Below are 22,709 nucleotides of genomic sequence, written 5' to 3'. Positions count from 1 at the left end.
GTGAGGGTAATGGTCAGACAACATGAAGAAGCCAAGTCACAAATCACCACTATTGCCTAGGGCCTGTCATTTACAAGAAGGATGACATGATGACATACCTTACAATGAGACGACTAGAGTTTAGGACCAAGTCTCCCACACTACACCCCAGGCAAGGTACTCTTTTTCAGTTTTATGTATCATTACCATCATTATCATTTGTTGGAATCAAACCCAGGGCCTTGCTTATGCTAAGCACACACTCTGCCACCGAACTACACCCTCAAGTCCTTCTTCATTATTTTTTATATGAAGATTTAAAATCTTACTGGTAAAAGAAATATGGAGCATATGATCAGTGCTCAGACTTAAAGTTGCGTAGGAAAGCATCACTTACAACAAGTCAAAAGTCTTAAATGCTCAGCATGTCTTATTTCGTTCAAGCATCACAACATCATAAGACTGATACTATCATCGTTCCTATTTTCCAGATGAGGACGACAAGGTCAAGAGTTATTAGCTGGCCCAGGCACACAGCTAGTGAGGGAGATGGCTGGGGTTTAGCCCAGGCAGTCTGATTCCAGAGCTGTGCTTTTAACCACATAATCCACACAATGTATAATCTCGAGTGTAGATCAACTGCAACCCTGGTTCCAATTACAAAGACACATTATTTTGGGAACAGAAATGGTGGATTTAGATAGAGATTAAAGACAGGCTTAGAAAACATGATGGACGTTGCACTTCAAATCAGAAGAAAAAGGATTAAGCTGCTATTTACTAAAGTATGTTGGAATAACTGGCTACTAACTAGAAAATTAAGTTCCTACTTCTCTATGAAGAAAAGTAAAATAAAATATTGAAAATATGTTGAGGAAAAAAATGACTGTTGCTTGAGGAAGATTTTCCCAGTAAAAAGAAATCAAGAAGATCATTGAATCAATACATAAAAATGTATTCAACTGCGTAAAAATGGAGGAATAGTCACTACAATATTTATAACAACATCAAGAGTCTTGTTGGTGCGTGGCACATGCCTGTAATCCCAATGGCTCTGGAGGCTGAGGCAGGAGGATTGCAAGTTCAATTCCAGCCTCAGCAACTTGGCAAGGCCCTAAGCAACTTAGTGAGGCCCTTTCTCAAAATAAAAAATAGAAAGAAAAGGCTGGGGATGTGGCTCAGTGGTTGAGTACCTCTGGGTTCAATCCCTGGGACAAAAAAAAAATCTATAAAATCAATAAGAAAAATTTTAAACTTGACAGAAATATGATCAATTATATGGACAATTCACTGAAGAAATATTTATGGTTAACAAATATTAAGAAAGTAACAAATTTCTCACAATAGTAAAAAAGAGTGAATTATTTTTGGTACTGAGGATTGAACTCAGGGGCACTGAGCCACTGAGCCACTTCCCCAGCCCTATTTTGTATTTTATTTAGAGACAGGCTCTCACTGAGTTGCTTGGCACCTCACTTTTGCTGAGGCTGGCTTTGAACTCGTGATCCTCGTGCCTCAACCTCCAGAGCCACTGGGATTACAGGTGTGAGCCTCCATGCCTGGCAAAAAAGAATGAATTTAAAATAGCAACAGGATTTCATTTTTTACCTGCTGCCTCGTGAGAGAGAGAGAGAGAGAGAGAGGAAGAGAGAGAGAGAGAGGGGGGGGGGAAGGAAGGAAGGAAGGAAGGAAGGAAGGAAGGAAGGAAGGAAGGAAGGAAGGAAGGAAGGAAGGAAGAAGGAAGGAAAAAATTGATTACTGCCATGTGTTAGCCAGCATTTTTTTAAAAGGCACTTTCATACACTTTGGAGGTATATAAACTGATATAGCCTTTTTGGAGTGTTACTCAAAAATATCTATCAAAAATATGGATAAGTGTAATCTCTGACCCAGAAACTCCAGTTTGAGAAATAGAACATTCAGAAATACTAGTGTCGGTGTGCAAAGATCTGAAATATTATAGGATTATTGACTGCTGACTCTATTACCTAGTGAATGTGTACTGACTGAACAGTGAATGACTATAAGCATGTCTCCATGATGTAAGGTGGACTGCAGAACTTAGACTTAAGTTAGTGATGTAAGAGTCCACTGGGGTGTAACCAGGTACACCGCAGACCTCACCCAGTTATCAGCTGCAAGCACAACCGAACTAGGACTCCAAAACCCAAACTTCTGGGGGCTGATGGAACTAACCAGGACCTGAACAGAGAGACTGAGACCCCCATCAGTGTTTTCCCCCCTGCACCAGATTCCTCCGGCCTGGATTGAGTTCCAGTGACCTGGATTTAAGACACATCACAGGTGAACATCTGGGACCCTTGGGTGTAGACTCAGTTAGGACTTAGACTTAGGATGTGTGTTGGAAGTGTGATGAGCATCAATAAAATAGATTTGATTGAATCTAACTGCGCCTGAGTCTATGGTAACCACTCATGACAACCATCAATTGGACAATGGTTAAATAAATCATGATTTGACCAAACTATGAATCTTATATAACATTTGTGAAGAATGAGGTACAAGCTATGTGTGTTCACCTGATAAGCCTTTATCATATACTCTGAAATTAAAATAAATGACTACAGAATAGTGTAAAACAGTCTCGATGGCTCCCCCAAGGGAGCGGAAATTGAGAATGAGCAGAAGTAAATAGTTTCTTTATACATATACATGCTGGGTTTTTTTTCAAAGAATATGTTTGAAATGCATAAAAATGTAATTTGTTGACAGCAGTTATTTCTAGAGAACTGAACTAGGTAGAGTGGGTTCATGGACTGCAGGACTGTTTTCAATTTGAAGCTAATATTCAAAATGTTTGCAGTAAATATATATCAATTTTGTGATAACAAAAATCATTGAGAGGAAACCATACACAATAAAAAGCCAAAGAAAGAGACAGGAAACATAATCCCTAGGTCAGCAGGTTTTACTGATTTTTTTTTTTTCCTTTAATCTTTGTCTCTACAGAGAGGGTGACCCAGAGTACTCAGGTGCCAAACACGTTGATTAGCCAGGCTCCAAGGCGTTTATTCTTAGGTGCTCAGGGAATGGGACCACGTTGCTGCAAAGCCATTAACTATTATTTTTTTAGTTCTTTGGAAGGATAAAGGAAGCCCTGGAAAAATGAGACAAGGTCACCACTCTACTCAAAATAAAAAAAAGGATGACTTTGAGCATTGTAGGCTGAGCATTTTTAACTTTGTTTTTACACTGAAAAGCTGTTACACAAGGTCCTTAAACAACTAAAGTACACAGCTGTTAGGGGAAACATCTGGGGCAGGGAGGGGTAGCCTCACAGCGAATAGCCCCTGAGGCTTTCCAGTCTCACTCCCAGGGGGAACTCCTCGGGTGCTTTGAAGATGGCCCTGAGCAGAGTCCAACATCCCAGTCTAGGAGTCAGCTGAGCTGGGACCTGTGACCTCTGCCATCTTAGAACATGTGGGTTGTGATCAGGACTTGGTAGCAGACTCCCAGGTCACCGGGCGCAAGCTAGAGAGCATCTTGGCTTTTGCAACCAAAACTTTCATCTGGGGTTGTAAAGATGTCGACTTTTTATAAATTCTGCATTAAGTCAATTCCACCTTCAGCTGCCTCTTCTCTGGGGGGGGGGTCCTTCTTCAAGTTTTATATCTGGTAAAAAGTAGGCCCTTTTCCAGGTCATTCTCAATATGAATTCTGGTCAGCTTAGACAGGGTCACTGACCAATTTCCAGTGGTTCCCAAGTGTCATATGACTCTCATATCCTTGTGTGGAACTCTTGGGTCAATTCAACTTTATTGGAGCTAACCCTCTCCTGAGAGTGGAGAGATGTGCTCCAATCAAAATTGGTATAGTGCCAATAAAAGGGAGAATGGATTCTGGGTAAACAACAGACTACAATCACATGAGGCCAATCATTAAAAATAACTGAGTCTCGGTTTCCTCATCTGTATAATGTACACAAAGGCCCCATCTCACAACATCATTGAGGGGATTAAAGTAATATAAATAAAAGCACTTGTATTCAGAAAACACTATTCAAATGTTTATATCACCACTGACCTTGAATGATAGAAAAATTCAAATGAACAAAATAAAAAGAAAGAAATGAATTCAGAAAAAGGTATGCCACTCAGAGAGGGGGCAAATCAGCCTGGGCCACAAGTTTAAAAATAAAGGAGTGAAAAGATCAATGGCTGTTAGGGATTGGAGGAGGATGGATAAATAGGTGGAGCACAGAAGATGTTTAGAGTGGTGAAAATTCTCTCTTTGACACTGTCATGGTGGACACATATCACGTATTGTCCACACCTATGGGAGGTAGAACACCAAGAGTGAACCTTAGTGTAAACAGCAGACTTTGGTGACAATGATGTGCCATGGGGTTCATCATCACTCGGGGTGAGGGTGTTGTTGAGGTTGTGCATTTGTGGGAACCTCCTGGAAAAAAATTTACACGGCTTTGCCGTGAACCTAAAATCAATCGAACAACACACAATTTGTTTAAATAAGGGTCAACATGGCAGTTTGTTGAAGAATTACTCCTGACATTGGCATTGGAAATGTCCGTCTGAAACTGTGAACCAGGGAAGTCTCTGACGTGAGCATGAGTGGGGATTCTCCTTCTTGGTGCCCAGGGACTGGAACAGCAGTGGCTCAGCCTCCAGCCCAGAATAGGCTCTCAAGATGGAGGGACACTAGCGCTACTCTGCAGCCCTTCTTGAAATGTAAATACAGGCGCACTTGGGCTGCCTCCGTTCCCTGGCTCCCAGACAGACGGCCTAGAGTGGGAACTATACACATTTGGAAAGATAAAGGCATTAAGGTTTGTTTTATGAAAAGCAAACATTTGTCCAACATTTAGCTTGTCAGGGCCTGCGTGGGCAGGGCATTAGATAAGGCTGACTTCTCGGGAGGGAACAGGCCTTTTTCTTTTCTGTGATAGAATGAGTCTCCGCGAAGAGCACAGCTGGGAAGGAGGCTGCCTCCTGGTTTAACTCTCACCTCTGCCAAGACCCTGGCAGGTGCTTCAAGACCTCTGACCTTCATTTGCCTTGTCCATAGGTTGGGGCCAATATGAATACTCACTCACTTTACAGATACACTGTGAGGATTCAATGCATTAATTCATGGGAACCCTAAGTTATAACAAAAAATATTAGCTAAAATCATTATTATCCTAACTGAGCAAAATTTTATCAATGAGGGCATTTCCCATCTACACAGGATAGGCGATCTATCAGATTTCAATGAGATCCATTTTTTTTTTTTTTGGTGGGATGGGGGCACCAAGGATTGAACCTAGGGGCGCTTAACCACTGAGTCCCATCCCCAGCCTTTTTTAGTTCTTTATGTAGAAACAGGGTATCGCTGAGTTTCTTAGGGCCTCGTTAAGTTGCTGAGGCTGGCTTTGAACTCATGATCCTCCTGCCTCAGCCTTGCCAACTGCTGGGATCATCGGTGTGCACCACCACCATGCCCGGTCCCCAGTTTTCTTTTTGGTTGCATTATTACCTAAACTCAAACGCCCCCTAACATTAAGAAAAGGAAGATTAAAATTACCATTTATCAAGACTCAAAAGGATCAGAACTGTGCCTGTTCTTGCTTATGGCCGTGTTCTTTCCAAATAGAATAGTGACAGGGGCCTACAAGTTCAGTAGTTGGGCATCAAGCAATTTTACTCACATTTTTTATTTAGACTTTACGATACCGAAAAGTGGGTGTTTATTGTCAGTTTAAACATAACCCAAATAAACCAAGGCCACCTTACAGGAAGCTCAGTCAGACCTGAGGACATAGAAAGAACACAAGTCTTTACTGCAATGGTGTTGGGCTGGGGTGGAGCAGGACAAGAAGGCCAAGCAGATGATGGCAGAGAAGGAACTGCCCTGCAGAGCCCACCCAGGTCCCCTTCCCATAGCTCAGGATGCCCCTGGCCGGGAGCTCCCATCTCATCCCACCGCCCGCCCCATGATGCTGTTCTTCCTCAGCCACCTCACATTCTGTATCCCCCTCTCCTTCCCACTTCCAAATCATTTCTCCGGGTTAGAAGTCCAATCCTGGGCTGGGGATGTGGCTCAAGCAGTAGTGTGCTCGCCTAGCATGCGTGCGGCTCTGGGTTCGATCCTCAGCACCACATACAAATAAAATAAAGATGTTGTGTCCACTGAAAACTGAAAAATAAATATTAAAAAATTATCTCTCTCTCTCTAAAAAAAGTCCAACCATGTTCTTTTTTCCCAAAACATAATTACATTTTATTTATATAATATATGAAATTAGTTTCCAGCAAAATAATAACCTAATCCCCAATTCCTCTCTTTGCTGTGGTCTGAGTCCTGCTGAATTCTTGCCCATACTTGTTTCTTTTTCAGGGTTCTGATTCTGAAGCAGAACTTGCCCTTATTCCATCAATCTTCACCTTGACCTTTGTGCTGATATTTTTTCACTACGTAAATCGACTTTCCTTGACACCTTGGCTGCTATCTGCTCTCAAATTCCCAGGCATTTCTAGTATCCCCCTCCTCCTTTTCCCTGCTGGTGCAATTCCACGCTCGGTACCAGTACTTCCCTCATCCAGAAACTCTGACTCTGGAGTGGCTAGTTTTTCAGTATCTTCTCAGGGTCATTTAAAACACATTATAACTTTATCCGTCAAAAATAAGCTCATTTACAATCGCTATAGTTCACAATATTAAAAGACAAGGCCTTTAAAAACAAATGTGGAGGGCTGGGGACATAGCTCAGTTGGTCAAGTGTCTGCCTCGCATACACAAGGCCCTGGGTTCAGTCCCCAGCACCACAAAAAAAAAAAAAAAAAACACAAAAAATGTGGAAAAAAATGTGATAGTCCTTCCTTTCAATGGAGAAGGTGCCTATCTGCTCCTTGCAGTAGGAATAAGGCTAATTCTAAGTCATTGTCACCGCTGATCTTGACTAAGTTCTTACTATGTTGTAAGGTCTGTGTATTTGCCTTCCTTGCTCCAAATTCATATGCTGATACCTAACCGTCAGTGTCCTGCTATCAGGAGGTGAGGCCTCTGGGAGGTGATTAGGGCATGAGTTTAGGGTTCCCATAAATTAGGTCCAAGGGAGCTTGTCCATCCTACCATGTGACCCAGCTAGCAGTTTCCAGGAACCAGAAAGTGGGTCCTCACCAGACACCAAATCTAATGGCACCTTGATCTTGGGTATTCCAGCTTCTAGAGCTGTATAAAATAAATATTTATTGCTTAAAAAACACAAAGTTTATGATATTTTGCTCAAGCAGGTCAAACAGACTGAGAAAACACTTCTCACTGTTTAAACTTTATTTACCAATACTGTGAAGGAAATCACAAAACCCCTGCATTTATATAAACAAATGAATGTCTTCACATGTTGCCTGCTTTGCTACCTTTATATTCAAATGACTCACTTGCTCCTAGATTTGGATTTCTCCCTGGTAAGAATCCTTTGCTTGTTTATAAGTTTGAGCTATAACAGAAGGGGCATTGCCCATTTCAGAGTTTTCTCACGGCTATAAGTTTTTTGGTACTAAACAATGAAATTTATAAAAGGTGAGTTTCTCCCATATTCTCCAGTGTTCCAGTAGGAATGAGGACAAATAGGCTACTGGTTCCCACCCTCCTTATTGACAGGGTGTATTCACTGCAAGAATTGCCCATGTCAGTTAAAGATCTCTGCAACTATCGCTTCCGTGAGTCTTTTTCCTCCAGGATTAATTATGTAATGGTGATAGATGTTAGAGATTTGCATAAAGGGCTTCCTTCCATCCCTGCGTTCATAGGGTTTTTCTCCAGCAGGAAGTCTGTGTCAGGCAAGGCTGGAGCGCTGACTGAGGGGCCTGCCTTCTCCAGGCACCACATTCATAGGTTTCATCTTTGTTATAAATTCTTTGATGTCCTGTAAAGAATTGAGCATTTGCTAAAAGCCTTGCTCCACCCACCGCATTCACAGGTTCTATCCACAGGATGAATTCTGTAATACAGTGTAAATACAGAGTACTGGCTAAAAGCCTCCTCACAATTATTTATACCCCTACCATTTTCCTCTGGCATATATTCCTTGATGTTGAGCAAAATGAGATTCTCACTAAAGCTGAAGACCTCTTCTCCATTCATTACCCTCCTGGGTTTTGTTCCTTTATGAATTATGTGATGCTAATCACATTTTGAGCATTGATGAAGGTCATCCCATAGTTCTTACGATGAAAGGGTTTCCGCCCAGAGTGAAATTGCTGCTCTTACACAGAAGAATCAAATCCTTTTCAAATTCGTGACATATCAAGATTTTTTCATCTTGCATAGGTAATTTTGTGCTTTATTGTGAATGTTTCTTTTGAAACTTTGATCATGTGGATGATATTTATGTGTTCTCATGATAACAGGGTATTGGACAAAAAAGAACTAATTTCAGATGAAAACTTTCCCCAAACTTGTTATATTTGTGTTCTTTTCACAGAGGGAGTTTGGATATGGCTCCTTCTGCTTTCAAATGGATTCTCTTCTCTTTATTTTTTTCCTGAACAAAAATATGGGCTTATATATTTTTTCCATCAAGAACATTCTGCATCATTCTTGATAAAAAAAAAAAAAAAAAAATCCCACTTTGGAGTTCACCTCTCTGCCACAAAACAAAACTGCTTCCCTCTCTCTATCCCTGGCTGGGATAGATGGGGCACAAAATTGGAACTGAAAACTCACAGCCACTATGACAGGCAGAAAAATGGCCCCACAAAGATGTCCACACCCTAATTCCTGGAATTTAGTAACATGATACCTTACCTGGCAAACAGGAGGTGGCAGATGTGATTAAGACCAAGATCTTGACATGGGAAAATTATCCCCGATTATCCAAGCAGGATCAGTATAATCACAGGGGCCCTCAAAAGTCAAAGAGGGAAGCAAAAGAGGGAGAAGTGACTACAGAATAAAAGGTCAGAAGGATGGGACGGAAGGACTCCAGACACTGTCACTGTCTTTCAAGATAGATTAGCCATGAGCCTCTACAACCCGGAAAAGATTAAAAAACAAATTCTCCCCTGCAGCCTGCAAAAGAAACGTAGCCTTGTGTGACATTTGCTTTCAGCCAAGTGAGACCCTTGTCAGATTTCTAACCTGCAGGAATACATTTGTGTTGTTTTAAGCCACCAAGTTCATGGTGATTGTTATAGAACCACAGAACACGTGCACAGCAACAGTGACCATCACACCTGCCGCCATGAGGGTACAGAACAAGAGAAGCTCATGGGTCGCCATCTTCTGTGACAGATGTGGGAGTGTGTCTCTCTCAAGGCCCTCCGTGAGGAGCTGCAGCGAGGAGAGCCGTAGCTGACAGTACCTACAGCAAGCCTGCCCAGGTCTAAGCCTAGACGATGACTGAGCATGGCCAGGTTTCCGGAGCCCAGCCACTCCTGCCCAACAGGGACTCCTCCAATGGACACTGTGCCCTGGGTGCCCCATCCTGCAAACAGAGGCACGTCTACTCAGTCCTTCCTTCTCTTTATTCACACATTTCAAATCTTCTTCTGCTTCTCCTTTTCTTTTCCCTTCTATCCTTACAGGCATTTCTCCCAGCAAATCTCTGTTCTTCTCATTTCATCCAGTGTCTGCTTTTTGAAAGATCTAAAATGATCTATCTTCTAAAGCCTAGCTCCAAACTCCCACGTCCTTATTATATTTTGCCAGGAAAAAGGCTCCCACTTACTCCCTCTGACTCACCACTACCACATCATTTTGGGGGGGGGGGGCACCAGGGATTGAACTCAGGGGCACCTGATCACTGAGCCACACCCCCAGCCCTATTCTGTATTTTATTTAGAGACAAGGTCTCACTGAGTTGCTTAGCGCCTCACTGTTGCTGAGGCTGGCTTTGAACTTGAGAACCTCCTACCTCAGTCGCACAGGTCACTGGGATTACAGGTGTGCACCACCAGGCCCAGCCACATCTTTCTTAAATAGCATAATTGGGACTCTCTTGGTTTCTTTCTTGTCACCTCTTATCCTGATGGAACCTATCCCTAATAACTGATCAAGCAGTCAAAGAATCCTTGCTGTTATAATATGACTATGTGTCTGTGTGTGTCTGTGTGTGTGTGTGTGTGTGTGTGTGTGTGTGTAACACTGCAAGTGTTTATAATCTCCTATCATCTTTCCTTTTTTTCTCTCACATCAAGAGACCCAAGGCTTTGAAAGAAAGTGATTTGACCAAGGTCACACACTGAGCATATGATAAGATCACTTTTAGTTCCAGGTCTTGCTAAGGGTAAAGCCCAGCATATTTCAACCAAAGCAAGCCCATCCTTTGTGTGCAAGTGTATTTGTTGGAACTCTAATGGGTGTTTGCTTTAGGCTTGAGGTGCACCTGGAGGAGTAGTGGGGAGAATCTTATCAAGATCTCCTTCTTATGAGGATCTGAGAATCCTCCTGGGGAACAACTCATGCCAGGCTAGAGTCAGGTACACAGCTGTCATCCAATCTTGGCAGGATCAAAACCAGGAGGAAGAAGGAACCTCTTGAGCCCACCATGGAGTCCCATTGTCACCTCCATAGTTTGCCCTCTGACCCAGACCCAGAGACTCATTCCTGAGTCCTGGGAAGAAGGAATTACAACAATGAACTGCTTTTCAATGTATTTGTCAAAGTGAAAATACACGGTATTATCATATTCAGTTTTAATAAAGCAAAGAAAAACATCCAGGGCACAGAGACAGTGTGGAAAATACTAATCATAAATAAAGTCCCTCTCAAGGCAGCCAGAAGCAAGAGCAGGCTGGATATTGAGTAGTCTGTTCCTGCAAGTGAGGGGAATTGCAATAAGACAAGAGCTGGAGGGAGCGGCGGAGATAACAAGGTAAAAAATTCTGAGAGCAGCTGCCCACCGGTCCTGCGGCTCCAACAATACTGAAGTCAGTCTCCAGAATATTCAATGCCTCATAAAACACTCTCCATGATTTATAAGCAACAGGGATTACTCTGTATCAGGGCTGTTCTCCCAAATTCTGTTTTGTTTTGTTTTGTTTTTATCACTTAAAAGGGAAGTGGTGCTTCCTACCTTCTGAGAGCCATAGCTCAGTTGGTAGAGTGCTTGCCTCGCATGCACAAGGCCCTGGGTTCAATCCTTCGCACCACAAATAAAAACAAGACAAACAAACTGAGAGCCTTCTCTTTGAATTCAGTGCCCCACGTGGCGCAGTCCTAGCAGGTGGACTATGCCTGATACATGAATGATGGCTCATCCACCTAAAACAAAACAGCACATGCTCACTGCAAGCAATTCCCAAATTAAAAGAAAGAAGAGGCCACCCTCCCCTCTCCACCCAACTGCCTCCACTATAGGAAAGCATAGCGTTTTTTGTTTGTTTGTTTGTTTTTTGGGGTTTTTTTCCTTCCTATTAAGCCGGAAACCCTGTGCCTGAGCCTTTACTTCATGGCTGGGGTCATGCACAGATGCCACGTTGGTTGTTGAGAAGAGTCAGCTCCTTGACAGGGGAAAGGCTGCCAAGGCTTCCTACAGCAGAGTAAAGACGTGAGAAAGCCAATGCCCTTGACGACCTCTGGGAGATCCAACAACCCACCGCTGGCTCTGCGCATGCTCCTGCGTTCCCCCTGGGTCCCCTGTGTCAGCTCTGAGCCCGGCTCCTCCCACCTCCAAGGCAAGTGCATGAGGCAACTCACTGAGGGTGAGGCTATTCTGTCTCTCTTGGCCCTCGTCCTTAAAAATTCCCACATAATTCATAAATAATGAACTAGATCTCTAATAGGAATGCAGGCTCAAAATTTTTTTAACTGATGAAGGACAGATGAACAAAATTTAGGTACCTATTTTAGTCTCTTATATTTCAAACTTTCCAGATCTTTGAAGCTATCCATCCCCCCCTCACCCCTATTCTTTCAGGCATCAAATATTTATTGAGTGTCTTCTTATGCCAGCCTTGTTCCAGATGTGGGAATATAACAGCGTGTTTGATTTCCCTTGGCTTCATAGAATTTGCTGGGAGATATAGGTGGGGAGAAACTATTTTATTTATTATGATATTATTACATCGTGATAGGCCTAATTTTAAAAGTAAGCAGAGGCTAGAGATGATGGGTGGTACTCCTCTACATCTGGTCTTCTGAGAAGGGGGCAGTCAAGTGTGAGTTTTAAATACAGAGTCCAGCCATGTAAGCTCGGGAGAGGCTGATGTGACGGAGACTGTGCAGAGCAGCTGCCTAGACAAGGCATTTATTTTTGTCTCCAATACAAGCAATTCAGAGCTGATACATAGGGACTGGGAGCTCTCTCTGGAGTATCCGTTTTGTGGTGTTATATCAGAATACCACAGACTGGATAACTTATGATAAACAGAAGTTTATCATGGTTCTTCAATGGGGCAGTTCAAGGCATCTGGGAGGGTCTGTGTGCTCCGCCATTCCCTGGTGGAGCCCTTCTGAGCTACTTATCTCTCATCAGGCTCCACCTTCCAACACTGTTGCCTTGGGGACCTGGTTTCTGGCACTTGAATTTTGAAGGAGACATTCAAACCAGAGCGTCTCCCATCCCCAGAGTTTACAACAGCAAACTATGATAGACTCATGGGCCAAATCCAAGCCACTCTGTTTTTGCAAATTCTTATGGAATACAGCCCTATTTACCTATCATCTATGGACTTCCTTCACACTCCAAGTAGAGCTGAGTAGAGGTGACAGAGACCCCATCACCCAGAAAGCCAGAGCTGTTGACTCTCTGCCCTGGTATGCGAAAAGCTTGCTGAGCACTGCTGACTTACTGGTTCACTTTCCCCAGGGTAAGCAGTCAGCATCACTGGAGATGTTAGAGGTATGGGCTCTTTCTGTGGACCTCAGCTCATAGAGTCCTTTAGGGTGGCCATGGATGAAGGGTTTATGGTAAATTCTGTGGCCTCCATTCCCCTTCCCCACCTCCTCACCACACCCATAAACATGGCACCCCAGCCCTGAGTCATGCCTCATCAATGCTCTGTGAACTGCAGGCTGCAGGGGGAAGGAGGGGAGGCCCTGCTGTAGGACAAAGGAGCTCCCCTGTGCCTGCTGGAGGGCCCACAGCATGCAGGACTCTGAGCTGTGAAAACGGGAGCCCTGTGATTCCTGCAATGAGGAACTCCCAGAGCCAATCAGGAAGCTGCACTCCAGGGAGGGGCCAGGGACAGGAGAGGCGGGGCTGGGCCCCCTGAAATGCCATCTCCAGCGGGCATACACTGCAGACCCGGCTGGAGGCCTTCTAGCTGCACACCAAACGCCAGTGCGGGCCGTTCTGCACCTCGGCCCAGCTGGCCAGAGGCCCATTGGAGGACCATGGATCTGCATCGCATCAAGATTTCACGATTTTGTGAAGTTGGTCCAGAATGAAGCAACTCGAGTCACACCACGATTTGTAGATAGGAGGTCTTACCTCATCATATTTCATTGACAGGACCGTGTTTAAAATCACAGATAAAGAATACCAGGCTTGAAATATTTCACACAGATGAGGAGGCAGCGGTGTCTCTTCCTGCCTTCACCCTCCAGCCTGTGTTACATCTGGATTTCTGGGCCTCCCTCTCATGCCACCTTGGTGTCCATTTAGGAGGGTACGTACATAATCAGACCCAAGAAATAAGCCAGGACACGAGAAGTCATTTATCTGAAGCTGTGTATGTCCGTGATCTAAAAGTGTCAGACCTGCTTCTCAGGCTTTATCCCAACAGAAGGGAAGGCTGGGTGACATGAGCCAGTCCTACCGTGGTCACCATGGGAGAACAATGGGAGAAGGAGAGAAATGTGTGGGAGGAAAGAAGGGAAAGGGTGGGAGTCACCTGCCCCATTATGGAGGTTCAGAGTGTGAATGGCCCAGGCCTTGGGACAGACACCCAGGCTGGGCCTCTTCTCAGGGCCTTTTCCCCTGGATCCCTGTATAGGCCCAGCTTCTCCTGAGTGTTCTACTTCCAGTACCCGAGTTCACGCTCAGCAAGCACTGGATGTGGTTTATTCTAAGGAAAAAGACTCACAAGCCCAGTAGGGCCCTGCTTTCACATCCGCCCTTGTTGTGGTCTGGCTGTGAGGTGCCCCCAAAGCTCAGGTGAGATACTGCAGGAAACCTTCAGAGGTAAGATGATTGGATGATAGGTGCCATGCCCTGAGCAGTGGATGGATCCATATGATGGATTAATCATTTGAAAGGAACACTGTACTGGGTGCTAACTGTGGGCAGGTGAAACGTGACCGAAGGAATTAGGTCACTGGAGGCATTTCCTTGGGGATAGTATGTCTTGTGCCTGGTTCCACCTGCTTTCTCTCTCTGCTCCCAGCTGCCACGAGCTGAGCAGCCTTCCTCAGCCACCATGCTCTGCCTCACCTCAGTTCAGGGACATAGCCAGCCATGGACACAGCCTCTCAAACTGTGAGCCCAAGTTAAACGTTTCCTCCTATAAGCTGTTCTTGTCAGGCCTTTTGGTCTTGATGATGGAAACCTAACATTGCCTCCAACAGGAATGCGAGGTAGAACCCGGGGGCTGTGGGAGGGAGGGCACTGACAGTCAGGAGGGAAAGCCTGGTTGGGGAGGGGGGCGTGTTGCAATGCCTTAATCCACATGGCAGGGACTGTCACCTTGGTCCTGGTGGTCAGAGAGGCACCCAGCATACTGAACGGAGCACTGGAAACCTGGTAAAGGGGTTCTATCCCAAGAAAGCATTGGGGGGGCTTGCTTTTGCTTTTGTTTTTTAGGGTTGCATGGTATGAAGGGAAGAATGTTTGATAGAGCCGCCCTGGAAAACCATTTTACAATTTCTTAAAAAGTTAAACATCTACTTAGCACAAGATCCAATAGTCCCACCCCTGGGAATGGACCCTCGGGAAATCTAAACTTAGCCTTGCACAAAAGCCAGAACAAGAATGCTCCTCACACCAGCTCTACTAATTATCCCCACAAACTGGAAACAACCCAAATTGCCTTCTGCAGGCGAATGGACAAGTGCACCATGGTCCATCCACACCCAAGAATACTGCTCAGCAATAAAAAGAACAAACAACAGTGTGGATGGATCTCCAGTGCGTCGGGCTGCGAGAAAGAAGTCATCTTCAAAAGGTCACGTATTTTCGATGCCATTTGTAAGATACTCTCAAAAGACAAAATGATAGTGATCGAGAATGAAACAAGATGGGCTTGGGAAGGTGCGGCTACAAAGGGCATCACTGGAGAGTTTTGTGGTAATGGGACAGTCTGTAACTTGATTGTGGACATGAGTACATGAATATGTGCATGTGTTAAAATTCAGAGAGATGTACACATAAACCCCAAAGCCATTTTTACTCTATGATCATCTAAACCACTCTTTTAACATCTTAAATACATTTGAAGAAGTGCTTGGTATGGTTTATGGAGACATGGGTACTATTTCTCACCAGGTATGATATTAACTCAATCCTTCCATTCATTCATCCATCCTTCCACTCACCCATCCACGCTTCCGTGCATTCACACAAGGCTGGTAGTTAGGGTGCACAGAAGGTAGAGTTTCTGTTCATAAGGAACCCATCTAGCAGAGGGGAACCGTGGAGTGAGGCTGATCACACAGAAAGGCTTAAGATCATTCAGCCTCAGAGGGTGGTCTCTGTGTGGTCTCTCAGAACAAAGAGGTGGTCTTACAAACAAAGATTTTGTAGGTGATTTTTCAGAAGGAAGAAGAGGACAGGATGTCTCTGCATCTCCACAGGCTGAGGCTGTTATGAAAAATGTTTTCATAAATTTGCTTTAAAGTTTTTTGAATGAAAACAGAATTTGACTTCTATTCAGGCTTTCCCCTGCTGTGTTGACAATTTGATTTCTACAACATGGGCCAGAAGTGAAAATAAAACAGACCTGGTGTACAAGTTACGAACTAAAATCAGATGCAATATTTTTCTATCATTCGACATGAAAAACCTTCAGTTTTTGTTTTCTTGTAGAAAATAGATCCATACTCAATGGGTAAAAGTTGGGGGGGTGAGATATTATTTTGGCTATACATGGAAGAATCTTTTTAAAATTAGCCATGAATGACAATAAATAATTACCTTTGAACAATTATAAATGTCAGGTAATGAGCCAAGCATTTTATAGCTACTGCTTTCTACTTCCACATCACATGGAAAGAATCTAAAACTCAGACAGGTATCTTTTTTTTTTAAAATATTTATTTTACATTTATATGGTGCTGAGGATCAAACTCAGTGCCCCGTGCATGCTAGGCAAGCACTCTACCACTAAGCCACAACCCAGCCCCCAGACAGGTATCTTTTGAAGTCCTCAGAAGTCAACGTTAGTGCCCGGATTCCAATCCAGGTGTATAAATTACAGAGGACAAGCCACAGACTGAGAGAAAATATCTGTAACGTAGTTAGAAAGTGTTTAGTATCAGAATGGCAAGCTAATGTACCAATGACAAAAAGAAAATGCATAGAAAAATGAGCAAAAGGAATAAGAAATTCACAAAAGAAAAATACAAATTGTCAATAAAACATAAAAATGTTCAATATCACTAGCAATTAAAAATGTTAACTAAAATAATGAGAAATAATTTTTTTATTCATTAGATTGGGGGAAACTGAGGATTGATAAAATAATGGTTTAACATGAACAAATGATAGATTTTATACATTGATGGAGAAAGTACAAATCGACATCACCATTTCTCAGGGAAATTTGATATATATATATTATATTATATATTTTTTAAATTTGGTACTTGGGATTAAACCCAGCGATTTAACCACTGAGCCATATCAGCACTTTTTATGTTTTATTTTGAGTCAGGGTCTTGCTAAATTGTTTAGGGCCTCACTAAGTTGCTGAGGCTGGCTTTGAACTTATGATCCTCCTGCCTCAGCCTCCCAAGCTGCTGGGATTACGGGTATGTGCTACCATACCTGGCTCATTTATATATTTTGAAATGCACATATTCTATGACTCAGTAATTCTACTATTTTGATGTTTCTTTGAGAGAAACACTTGCCCAAGTGGCTGAGAAAAATACACAAAAGTTTTCTGTGCAGCTTTGTTTGGAAGAGAAAAATACTAGAAACAACCTAAAATCAGTTAGCAAGACCTGGGCTACAGTGTGGTCCCTCATAGAATACACAGGAAACTAAAAAAGGTCAGTTTCCAGAAAAAAAAAAAAAAAAAAGCAATATAGTATCACTTGGGTAAACTTCCTCATAATACACAACCTTATCACATAATTTTCATAGATGTATTGGCATTTAACAGATTTTTTTAAAAATATAAAGTGAGATGGTCACAATGGTTATTTTGAGGAAGGGACCTGTAATTGGGTGGTAGGGAATTTAGACATCTAAAATTTGAATTTTCATTAGAGAAGATGTAAACCTGTGTCACCTCATAACTAACAATACTTTTAATAAAAGAGAAAGAAACCAGATGTGTCTGACTCAGGGCCTGAGGATGTTGTTCAATTCGTTCTCAACCTATGGTTCACGGTGAACAAGTTCACGAACTTCCTAAAGTCGTGTGCACTTTGTGTGTGTGTGTTGGGGAGTGCACTTTCTTTCTTTCTTTTTTTTTTAATAGAGATTCATAATATTGGATTCCCAAAGGCATATATCACTTAGGCCATCCTGGCTGCTTATGGGAAAAAAAAAACAAAAAACCTATGACTGGTCTGGCTTATAACGTACAGACGGGCATTTATTTCTTACAGCTCTGGAGGTGGTGACGCCTCCAAGATCAAGGCAGACTCAGGTCTGGTGAAGGCCCACTTCCATGTTTCACAGAGCGTTACTACATCGTCCTGTGACAGGAGGGCAGCTCTTTGTGACCTGATCACCTTCCCCAAAGCCCTACCTCCAAAGGCCAGGACTTTGGGAGGTCAGGACTTGACTTGTGAATGGGGTAGGGGCACAAGCATTCAGTCCAAAGCTGGGTCCAAGACCCAAAGAAGGTCTAGAACAACTTTAGTGGGAAACGTTGCTGTTCTATTGTTGCCTTGGGAAAGTGACTCAGCCTCCGTGGAAAGTGGACCCCCCCCCACAGCAAGAGTCCCTCCCTCCTGAGGGTAAGCGAGGACCCGATGAGCCAGCGTGCATAAGGCACTTGCAATTGAACTCAGAAAGTGTCGGTTGTTATTATTTTTGCTGTGGCTTCCATTATTCATGGTTTGGGAAAAGCAATTCATTAAAAAGACTTGAGCTCTCAAAATATGTTTGTCACGAATAAAACTGATTTGACCCAGTCTGAAAATCCTGTGATTTCAGACTCTTAAGTTGTCTTCCATCTGTGGGGATGATAAGTGACATGGAATGACACCAGTCCTCCCACCGTTTAGTGGATGCGTACAGCGCACTAGACATTGGAGAAAGGGCTGGAGGTCAACTGGTGTGACCGGGGCCCACGGGGCGCTGCCCTCAGGAGCCTGCCGTCCACTGTGGAAGTCTGAGGACCTCACTGTGGGGGGCTTTCTGGGGTAACCAGATTTCAAACCCAAGCTTGCATTGTTGACGGACAGAAAACGTGATTATTTTTCGTCCTTAAATGTGACGCTCCTTTGGTCTATGGGGTCATGAGGGAGCTGAAATCAAGAGTCTCATCGAGCCCCACTTCCCCAGGAATTGGGCCAGATAAGCCTTGTGTGCCTGAACACTTCAGGCCACTTACAGCTCTGATGGCTTTCACCGTTAGTCCAGCTAATGGACTCGGTAGCTGTTACGATCCTAAAATAGAATGGGGACATGTGGGTGGACCAGATGTCCTTTGGGCCTGACTCTGAATGGTTCCTGTAAGAGGCAGGCTGTGTGCCACCCACACCACTGAGGCACGTGCACCTCGGGGTTTGGGTGACCTCGGGGTGCTCAGCAGCCCCAGCCTGACCTAAGGGGACTGACCAGGGACGGTAGTAGGGCAACTGGAGGCTGAGCTGAGACATAGACTTCTTGCCACCCCACAGAGGCACATCTGGCCCTCACACCCTCTGGTTTTCCTGGGGGCTTTTGTCTCTCAATTTTCAGAGGCAAAAAGGAAGCGAAGAGGCCTTGGGACGGGGGCTGGTGGCCGCAGTTGATGGGATGTTCCACAGGAGCTTTCCGTAGTCTGGCCCCAGAGGGGGCGCCTGGGCGCTCCGTCCTCACCTGTGCCGCTGGTCCTCAGGGATCCCTGGGCAAGGACAGATGGAGAAGCATCCTGTCCCTGGGCTCTCATGGGGGATTCCAGAGGGTTCTCCTGCATCTCTCTGGAGTTCAGACCCAACTGTCACACACACCATGAGACCATGTGACCTGGCGAGTTGTACACTATGGACCTTAGGGACAAGAACCAGAAACACAGAGTGAGGGAGGTCAGCGATGGACCTGCCCGAGGAGGGTCCGTGGAGCCGCACAGCAGGGACACAGACGAGCATCCTCCCAGCTGCTCTCGCAGCCAGTCCCTCCTGGCATCCTCCCTGCGTGGCCCTGGGGTGAAACATTCTAGGGTAATCCACTTTGGCTTCCTGTTGTCCCAACTGCAGGGAGACCCGTACGTCTCTGCCAGTTTCTGCCATGCATCTGAAATTCCACTCGTGCCCTGAGCCTTGGAGGCTCACGGGTCCCCTCCACCATCGAGCTGAGGACCACACAGGAGTGAGAGTCTCTGTTGGCCTCTGCCCTCATCAGACTTGGAGAATTGTTCTGGAAACACTTATGCCGTATCCGTGTAATGAGAGGAGTGTGGCCTTTGGCACCAATCCTACGGGTCTGCATGCCTCGTCTGCAAAAGGGAGCTACAATATCTATCTCCAAGGGGTCTTGTGGGGCATGGGGGGTTACCATAGCAACATGCAAAGCTCAGGGCTCCTGTCTTCATGGAGCTTCACTCTAGTGGGGACACAGATGGGACTCAAAAGTCACATGAACAGAATATCCCAAACCACTGAGAGCTGTGAGAGAAAAGACCCTGGAGCCACGGAAGTATCCCACAGGGAAACCTGTTCTGGTCTGGTCCCATGGGAGAGTCCCCCAGAGGAGGAGGCAGCCGTGTGGGCGGGGTGGTTAATGGTGGGCAGAACCGTCCAGGTAGGGAGAACAAAGACTCTGGGGGAGGCGGAGGATACAGGCTGAGAGGTTGGCCCAGGGAGAAAGAGAGGTGGGAGCTGGGGAAGGATGCAAGAGGAGACCACAGAGGGAGGAAGGATCATCCTAGTCCTGCTGGCCCTTCCTGGATTGGGCGGGAGAGTTCTAAGTAGGAACGACATTCTGGTTGATATTTTCAAAAACAGCGGGCAGACTACTACATGGAGAAGGGATCAGGAAAAGCAGGGAGACCAGGGAAGGGAGGCCCTGCCATCTTCCGTGTGAGAAGTGGGGGTCACATGCACTAGGGCCATAGCTAGGGAGATGAACACAATGAATACTTTGGGCTGAAACCTACATTGATTGTCGGGGATCCAGACTCCCTCTACTCTCTTGACCTGCTATACTCAACAAAGGCACCCAACTGTGGAGCGAGAGGGCTGCTCCAGCTCCAGCAATCAAATCTTCATTCTACTCAAAGTAAAGATGAAAAAGAAAGCAAAGGGCACACTCCCTGTTTGTAAGGTTACTTCTCAGAAGCTGCATGTTCATTCCTTCCTCCTATTGGCCAGACCTTTGTCTCACAGCCCTATCTAGCTGCAAAGGAGCTGGATAGGGCTATGTGAAAACACAGCATTAATTCTTAGCATCAAGTATCTAAGTAAAAACCAGGGACCCCTGTGACTATGTAAGGAGGGAAGAGAAGCGGTCTCTACTCCATGCAGCAGTTTTATGGTAGTCATTTGTAAATTAAACATCACCTTTTTAAAATAGGCTTCCCATCGCTTGATAGAGAAAACATTAAGACCAAATAAATACCCCGTCTGGAATGGTCTTGCACAGACTGTTCTGTGGCTCATTCCCTCCTCTCCTGTCACCTCCTCAGAAGGGCCTCCGATCCCCACCACTCCCCCAAGCCGCCTTGTTCCTCTTCATGACACTGTCCACCCTGACTCCCTCTGTCCACGTGTCAGGCTGCTGTGTCCCTCAGGAGGGCTCAGTAGGGGACAGACAGGGTCCTGCTCTCTGCTGGGGACGGAGCCTCATCAGTTCCTGCCACTGAGGGGTGTTCCATGCACCTGCGGTGACGGATAGGAATCGGGCAAAGTCCATGATCATTACGGATGCTCTGGCCTGTCCTGGATTTGATTAAGTGACAAAAGAAGAAATAACAGTCAACACAGGGGAGGCTCAGCGGGCACCTCTGGGGACAGAAAGCACGCAAATCAAAGCAGTAACCAGGTACCTTTTCAGTGTTAAAGCAGCTCAATGAAAATGTTGCAAGAATGCTGAGTCTGGACAAAAACATGCTAAGCCAGGCTTACTAGCAGCCTGACACTTCAGGATGGTCCTTGGGGAAGCCGTTGCCTGGGCCTGCCAGGGGGCCAGGACCCTCCAGGGACAGCGCCACAGGATGACATTCACACTGACCCCACCCCCACGGAGGTGGCCTGATGGCTGTCCTGAAGTCACCATTGCATAAGAAATGCCGCAAAAATATGTGTGCCCAAGTGTTCGCCACAGTGCCACTTATAAAGACAAACAGCTAAAAATAAAACTTAAACATCCAACCATTTGGGAATATTTTAGTAAACTCAAGTATCTATTCTTAATAGAACAACAGACATCTGTGCAGTACCAAACCACTGCAGCATTAAGCCAAAAGGAACGTTCAAAATAATATTTATGTAAAATTGTTTTTAAATTCTCTGAATGATGGGATTTTTTTACGTTCTCCTTTATCTGAACCAAATACAGAGTATTACTCCAGTTGTTTGGTTTTCTAAACAACTCACTTAGAGGAAGATCTGGGAGGACACCTGCTAACTACTCACACAGTTTCATCCTGAGGCAGCAGCCATGAGGATGATTCTGACATTCCTATCAACATACACCACAGTACATTATTGTCATTGTCTTTTGGGGAGAGTACCAGGGATTGAACTCAGGGGCACATGACCACTGAGCCACATCCCAGCCCTATTTTGTATTTTATTTAGAGACAGAGTCTCACTGAGTGGCTGAGCACCTCACTTTTGCAGAGGCTGGCTTTGAACTTGAGATCCTCCTGCCTCAACCTCCGGAGCCACTGGGATTACAAAAGTTGATTGAGCCCTAGTGCCGGGTCTTGCATGTACTGGGTATTTATTCACACACGCCATGACATTTATTGTCCCATCAGCCCCCTGAGGTGAGTGGATCACTGTGAACCCATTTTACAGGTGAGGAAGTGGAGACTCCGAGAGGCAAAGCTCCTTGACCCATGCCTGGCAAATGACAGCCTCAGGCAGATGTGGTGCTGGCCTTCCTCTGTAGTGAGGATCGGATTAGTCGTCAGATAGGATCCACTGTCAGACAGGATGTCTCCAAGAAGAGTGGCCAGGAGGTGGCCCCAGGCACCTGCCCTCCTTGGTGGCTGCAGCTTGGCTGGCACCCAGTGGGGAAGGAGGGGTGTCCCACTCAGCCACTTCCAGAAGGCTGAGATGGCTAGGGGAAGGGAAGGGGAGAAGGCTGTCAGGCTGCAGCCTGGAGCAGCGAGGAATTCAGACAGAGACGCCCTGAGCAACAGGCTGCAGGGAGACTGCTGAGAGGAAGGATCACAATAAGAAATGTCATGCTGCCCTGTGAATTGGGTCTCACGCACCCTCAGTGAGCCGCTAACCACCTGAGGCTCCTCCATTGAGCTCCTCTGGGAGGGATGTCACTCTAA

Source organism: Ictidomys tridecemlineatus, chromosome 9, assembly GCF_052094955.1.
Source record: "Ictidomys tridecemlineatus isolate mIctTri1 chromosome 9, mIctTri1.hap1, whole genome shotgun sequence".
NCBI classification, from domain to species: domain Eukaryota; kingdom Metazoa; phylum Chordata; class Mammalia; order Rodentia; family Sciuridae; genus Ictidomys; species Ictidomys tridecemlineatus.
Note: the sequence above shows the minus strand (reverse complement) of the source record.